Source organism: Vombatus ursinus, unplaced genomic scaffold, assembly GCF_900497805.2.
Source record: "Vombatus ursinus unplaced genomic scaffold, bare-nosed wombat genome assembly UNPS02014791.1, whole genome shotgun sequence".
NCBI classification, from domain to species: Eukaryota; Metazoa; Chordata; class Mammalia; order Diprotodontia; family Vombatidae; genus Vombatus; species Vombatus ursinus.
Genome location: NW_020954569.1, coordinates 44,430,599 through 44,438,292, shown reverse-complemented (window position 1 = coordinate 44,438,292; position 7,694 = coordinate 44,430,599). Strand labels below are relative to the sequence as shown.

General features: G+C 39.7%; 1 protein-coding gene across 1 annotated transcript in view; it reads right to left on the bottom strand.

The window, feature by feature from the left end:
* Positions 1–640, bottom strand: part of IRX4 (iroquois homeobox 4) — a 12,992-nt gene extending 12,352 nt beyond the window's left edge. The window contains exon 1 of the mRNA XM_027868970.1: positions 293–640. The gene's annotated coding sequence lies outside the window, so the exon portion shown is untranslated. The remainder of the gene's footprint in view (positions 1–292) is intronic.
* Positions 641–7,694: the final 7,054 nt, after the last annotated feature.

The window sequence follows — 7,694 nt, the reverse complement described above, 5'->3', positions numbered from 1 at the left end:
CACACACACACACACACACACACACACACACACACACACACACACACTGCTTAAACTCAATCTGCACTCAGTCCTAGGTAATCATCGCATAAAACCCACGGATGTACCTACGCTCCTCTCTCCCGCCCCTACTTTTCAGCTCCCCGCTTTTCGTGGGAGAAAAAAACCGTCTCTTCAAAAAAGAAGTGTAGATCGGGAGGGAGATGGGGGTATGAGGAGCGGGGGGCTGAAGAAGGTGTGAGGAATGGGGAGGGGATTGGGGAGTTGAGAGGGTTGAGAGATATTTCTGTACCTGAGATCAAGCCAAGCAGCAACTCTGATCTTCCCGCGAGGGCTTTTCCATTGCTGGGGTCCTGGTCTCTTTCCTGTACCGGTTCACTTGCGGAGAGCTATAGAGAACTAATGTAGACATTTCTCAGTGTATAACACCTGACTGGAGTAGAATATGCCTTCCTTCAGTCCCTAGGCGCCACAATCACTTCACTAACCCCTGTACCAGAGTGACGTTCAAGTGAATAGCTCCACTGATCACACTCTTTCCTGCTGATTAACACTTTCCAACGCGAGCAGGAGTTCCCAACTTTTCCTTGAAAACTCGACCTCGCGTATGCATTCTTGGGGGTTATAAGTGCTGGGCTGAGTGGCGGGGCGCGCGCGCGCCGGGGGTGGAGAGGGATGTGTGTGTTTGCTGGGGGGAGGAGGTTGCAAAGGTTCAAGGAGGTTAGGGAGGAAGAGTGGACACCGCCATCAATAACAGGTCAGTCAAATCAGTGCTGCCACTCCAGATGTTGTCGGGGTGGCAAACAATAATTGCATTGATTCCGAAAGGACACGAATGTCCTCCGTTTAACCAAATCATCTCCAGGTTGTACACGCTGTAAGACAGCCATCTATCAAGGCTTTGATTAACTGCACCCCCATGCAAACTGTAATTTATCAGGGCAAGTAAAGATGGCAAGAGCTCAATTTGCTACCTCTCTCTCCAAGTCTCTACCTCTCTCACACAAGCGAGCCCTAGGGTAGGAAGGAGCCCGCTATGGTGGGGGGTGGAGTGAGGGACGGTGTTGTGAGGAATGATGTGGATTTAGCTTATGCATCTCTCCGTGTCCCATTAAGGATGACCATAGGACTCCTGGGGGAAATTACCTAAGGGCCAGTAACAGAGAACCCCTTCCTTTCCCATCACAATAGAATACACTTGAATCTCACGTCCATTTGGGTCACCACCCCCTCCTTCCGTTTTCCCCCTCCCCCGGAATTTATATGTGACATAGCCCATTTTCTCTGCTTCCTTCTCCACATCTGCTCCACCATACCTGTCCCGCCAGTTCTCTTCTTCAGTGGGCTTCCGGTCAGTCAGGAGGAGAATCCATCTAAGTTTGGGGACATGACCCCAGGCCTCGGAGCTGGCAAGGTAGAACTTTTGGGGGGGGTAATTTTCTGTCCCCCCTAAAGGAAGGAAATGTTTGGTCAGAATAGGGCCCTCCCTACAGGAGCACTCACATTCAGGACCCCAATGTTCAAGCAAAGGGGTCTATGATTTTCAATATGTCAAAATAAAGCAACTTTGACTTTTGAGTAGATTGGGGAGGAAAATGGAAGGATGACGGCTAACTGGATGGGAATCAATTCAAGAGCCACTAAACCCAGGATCAAGTCTTCCAAGATTGTCATCAAGGAAACTTCTGAGTGACTCTGGATCTCTATTTTACTGATAATTTTTATCGGTTTTTATTCCCCTTCCCTACTTCTTTCCTACTGATGTAGGTGGGTGGTTCCAACTAGCATTAGTGTAGACTGAGGGTAGATAGGGAATGGAAGAAGAAAGCAGAAGGCTATAGATGGAGCAGGTATAAGTCACAGGTCTATATTACCTGAAATGAGAGTTTCAGGCTTATTTTATCCAAACCTTATAGCCCAGCATTTAAAGATACTGTGGTATATCATAAATATGTTTACGTGTACATATATGATAAATCATATAGGGTATGGTACATGGGCTATATTTAATACATATCTATCAATATAAAACTCATTTGAAAAGGAGACTCATGATGATTTTCTGAGACAAACTATATAGAAAATTATTTTTTTCTTTCTACCCCTTACCCCCTTTGTCTGTCATTTTTGCTTGGTATAGTCATTTACTTGTTTCTCCTTCACAATACCTTACTGTACAATGGCATTTCAAATTTGGTGGTGGATAATATAACAAAAATAATATTGCTAGATTCCTCCCACCTCTTCCTTCTCAAATGATCTTTTTTTCCTTCTCCAGATGCTAGGAAGACAATAAAACATCTAGTTGTTCTGCCAATAACAAGTAACACACTGGAAAAGTATTTGTTTTCCCCTTTCCTTTCACAGAGCTGGGTAACTACAAAAGAACCGCTCCCCCTCAAAGTAAGAGGCAAAGCAAATTAGCTCAACAAACAATTTCCCCAAGCCTCATTTCCTTAGGTTGCCCTTTCTATGAAGGAGCTGAGCCTGGGTCCTAGAAAAATGAATTTGGGTGATTTTTCAAAGAATGAAAACATTGGCTATTTACCATTGACTTGCCAGATGAGGGGGTTCCTCCCAGGAGATATATTCTTAAGGAAGCCTCTGTATTTCATTTATTACCCCAGCACCAAACTCCAGACTGGATCTAGACCTTTTTCAATTAAGGTGACCTGTTTGCTTTAGATGACAAAAGCTAGGACTGAGTTCCATTTAGGGAGAAAAGATTCTTCTCTAGGGAGGAAGTGGACTTAATTTAAGCTTGAGGAAAGGAGGGAGAAGAGAAAAGATAGTTTGAAGCATGCTAGGCTAGAAATAGGTAGTGGTGAGAGTTTTTGGTCCTTATTCTATTACTTTCCCTTTAGGAAATGAGAGCAAAATAAAATAGACATGCAAGATGTTTAAACCCCATCTGTCTTATTTAACCAGTTTTCCTGGTTAATATTTGTTACTATTTATTTAATAAGGAGAACCATAAACAAATAATGAGCCCCAATGAACATGCAAGGAAGTAGGAGATCTATCCATTAAGTTCAGGCTGCAGTGGGCTTAACATCATTTCCCCCTATAGTTAGAGGTCTTCTCACAATGGATAGGACTCTGCTATTTCTTTTTTTTCTTGACTCTACTATTTCTTTTTTTTCTTGACTCTACTATTTCTGAAGACAAAAATATCTGATGTACAATATGCAGCAAAATCACTCCTCACTGAGAACAAGTGGCAGCTGCTTGTCCTCTTTCATTTACGGTCTCAAGACTTTCTTCTTGCTTTTCATGCAAATTCCCTACTGTAGTACATTGGGATTTAGAGCCAAACCATCAGAGTCCTGATCTTGATCCAGAATCTCAGAAGAAGATTGGAAGATCAGAAGCTCATCCTTGCCCACTCACTGCCCTACCTACTCTCACAGGAAATGAGGTTATGTAGAATACTCCCACCTCATTTCCAAGGCCCATCTCTGCTTGTACTCTGGAGGAAAGATGAAAATTCCCCAAGACCCTTGCCAAGAGTCCCCTGGGGAAAAATTCCACCACAGTCTTAGAGAGGATGATTTTATTCAGAAGACAGTCCCCCAGCTGCAGCAGCAGCAGCTGTAACATCAGCAGCTACAACAAAAATAGTCTTCATTGGGTCAGGGTGTGTATTCTCTAGACAAATCTTACCACTTCACTCTGCCTAGATGCCACTGACAAGGCAGAGAGTTCCTGTCACCCCCATACCCAGAGCCTTCTGGTCAGTACTTGTTCCTCAACGGATCATCTTTCAATCCTTTTTTTGTTTCTCCTGTTGGCAAAGCAGCCAGAGAGGAATCTGAGTAAATATTTCTACCCCTGTAGGGCTTGGCCACTGCTACTAGATTTCTCTCTTCGATGGAAGCTGCAGCAACAAGCAGAGACAGCTAGTGGTTTGAATATGAGGTAGGTAGTTGAATGAGTCTTCTGGTATTCCCGACAATCATGTCTAACACAGATACAGGTGTCTTCATCTGCAAAGGGACAAACACCAGAATCAGTCCCTATTGTCTTTCCCTCCATCATGCCACCAAAGTGGAAAAAGGACAGGTTACTGTTTTACAAGGATAAGCCAGAGTCTGCAAGAGGCTAAGCCAGGAAGTGGAGGATGTGAATTTGGTGTTGATGTCTCAGCACCCGAAGTCAAAGTCATCCATATATTTCTAGATTTTCACAATTCATAACTCAAGAGCTAGAAGGAACTTCAGTGGCCACCGAATCTAACTCCATCATTTTACAGATGTGAAAACCAAGGCCCAAAAGAAGTTAACATCACAGAGTAGTAAATATTAGAGGCAGAGTTGGAACTCAGGTCACATACACAGTACTTGTTCTATGATACTAAACTTGATTTTGCTTCTTGGCCTAAGGTTCAAAGAAAATTTACCAATAATTCCTGTAGCCAAATACGGACACAGTACCTCTATCTACTGAAGTGTGGTCTTTGGGACCACACCTAGCATATTTTTTTTGAGTTCCATGACCACAGGGAAAAACTATTCCCTGTGCCATAAGGATGGCCATCCCATTCTTTTATCACTTTACCTTCACAATGAAGAATGTTGATTCAGACAAACATTAAAGTATTCACCTTACTGGGAAAATATACTTCAGAAAAAAAAAAGTCAAACAGAATAATTGTCTAGTTAAGGGAATCCCTGAAAGATGGGACCAGGGCATAGACCTGTGATAAGTACATTTGAAGTGAGATCATTTCTGGTTGGGGCCAGAAAAAGAACGATGAATGACCAGAGTGTTTGAAATGTAATGCTAGTAGGCTGACTGCAAGAATTCAGTGTTGCATATACTTTTCTTTTCCTATCATGCTCTGAGAAAGTTGGACCAACATATGGATCCAAAGAAGGGGCCATTCTTGTTCATTATTTTTTACCACCAGGATTAGCATATGGTGTTCAAAAGGCTCAACTATTATCCTCTGATGAATCTTCTGATTCAACCTTTTTAAAACATTCCATATTAAAAATGAAAGAATATTAATTCAAATAATGAGATATGCATATTTAAATAGAAAATTGATCTACCAGACCTGCCTTTGCAATACGCATGTGTGTGTGTGTGTGTGTGTGTGTGTATGTGTGAGAGAGAGAGAGAGAGAGAGAGAGAGAGAGAGAGAGAGAGAGTCAATGTTTAAAAGGCTGGAGAAAATGTGCTTTGATCATTCAGGAATTTAGAATCTTTTTGAATACTCTGCTTTATTATAAACAAACAAACAATCAAAAAATAAATCCATATTAAATAGGGAACACACTTTAAAAACTAACCATAAATGATTTGTTGTGTGTGTTACAGGCATTTAACAATAAAAAACAGAAAAATATTTGGATATTTGAAAATAGAATGCTATTGGTTTTTCTACTTGTGTTTAACATGGGGGAGGATGAAATTATATTGCTTGGGCAAGAAATATCAAGTAATATTAGAGGTTTCTGAGCACTAACATTTATTTTTCTGCATCACTTTTCTAGCAGTCTACTTCACAAACCCACTTACTTTTCTAAAGATAGATTGATAAGATGAAGAGGGGGAAGAGGAAGGGAGGAAAAAGGAAATATTGAGAGACAGAAAGTGGAGAGGCTGAGATAAACATAAAGACAGTGAGAGTGAGAAGAGAAAGATAGAAAGATAAATTAAAGGGCAGAACCTGTTTCTCTGAAACAAAGTGCTGTAATTAATTCAGACTTTTTTTTTTTTTTTTTACTAAAGTGTTAGCTTTCAACTCAGGCTGAATCTTCCTCTCTGCTAATTATTCCAATTAGCAATTTTAACTTTACTAAAACTCCCAATCAAGGGTTCATGGGAGGGTTGTGTAATAGTAAAGATCACTTTATGACATCAATTATGACGTAGAAAAAGTGTGGAGAAAGTCAGAAAACATTTATCATTCTAGGATTTTTCTTCTTTAATTGTTTAATATAGAACAGTTTAATTGTGTTTGCATTTAATTACCATGTAAATACTAGTGGGATCACTTTAAGAAGCAATTGAGGAAAATATGCTAACATTTTAGAAGCAGTCTGAAAAGAATAAAAAATTCTCTCCTTGCTTGGAAAAATGTCTTGAAAACCACATATATCTTAACTTAGCCACAATATAGCCAAAGGCAGGCAGGAGTTCCAACAGTGACCAGCCTAATGTTCAGTGCTTTTAATTACTATAGCAATAAATCACACAAAAATGTCCTCCAGGAACTAAATGATTTTCTTTAAAAATATTTCAGAATATTTTTTGAAATTCAATTAATTGAAGGCACCAGATAAAAGGTATATATTCTTAATGGCTATAAAGTAACCCTCAGGGAGGAAACTGAGCTGCAGAGCTCAACTTCAAAGTGTGACAGAAATACTACTTTAAACAGTATTCAGATCAATGAATCAGTTACAATTATTTATGCATTTAGCAACCTTTTCGTTTTCTTTTTGAATATGATAGCAAGAGATGCATTTATTTCTTATGATACAGAAAGTTGTTGAAACCTGCAGAAAAAAGATGGAATTGCAATAATTCTTCAGTCAGCAACAGTTTTCTGCATTTCTAGTTCATACCAGTTGCAAATGCTGGTCAAACATAAAATGAATTTATTAAAAAACCATTGGAATATTTCCTTATTTCAATCTAACTGGTAACCAAAAATATGATATAATAGGCCTTTTTCTTTATGTGAGTTTGAATGGAAGTGAAGAGGACCCTTTGGCTTTATTCAGGACTCACATATCACAGGAAATGAAATGGTGGAAAGAATGATGGATTTATAGTGAGAAGACCAGGGATTGAATTTTGGCTCTGCTTCTTACTACCTATATAAACTTGGTAAATAATTTAGTCTTACTGGCCCTAGTGTCCCCTTTTATGAAATGATAATCTTTAAACCCAGAAAGCTCTTGATCTACAGTTCTATGTGAGAGAAAGTTGATCAAACAGGTCCCCAACAGGTTCCTTTCTTAGTTTGGGAGGTTCTGTTATATTTTCTGCAAAGTACTCACATGAGAAGATTGTTTCTGCTCTTTTTGGAGGCCAGTTTGCCTGAATTTGACTAATTCTGCTCGTTTTATCTTCTTGATAGTTAAAACAAACAGTATTTCATCTGGAGGTTGATGTAGAAGGAGAGATATGACCCAAGACTTGCTTGGCTCCAAGAAGACTTTAGGTAAAAAATCCACCTTGATTAGCATTTTTACCCTAGGCAAAATTGCTTGCTCTCTCTCTCAATTTCAGTTTCCTAAAAAAAAGAGGGTAGTAATATCTGTAGCTCGTAGGATTGTGGTAGGGATGTGTTAAGATAACATAGATATTTTTTGTTCAGTCATGTTGGACTCTTTGTGACCCCATGGACCATACTCTTCATGGGATTTTCTTGGCAAAGCTACTGGATTGGTTCGCCATTTCCTTCTTCAGTGGATTTGGTAATTCTTGCAATATTTTAAATTTTTCACTGTTATTTTAATTAAGGTGATCTGTGATTAGTGATCTTTGATGTTACTATTTTAATTGTTTTGGGGTACCACAAATTATACCCACATAAAATGGCTAACTTAATAGATAAATGTCTTATGTGTTCTGACTGCTCCACTGATTGGCCATTTCCCTGTCTTTCTCTCTCCCCTTCCTTGGGACTCCCTATTCCTTGAGATACAATGATATTGAAGAATATGACATAAGCTTAG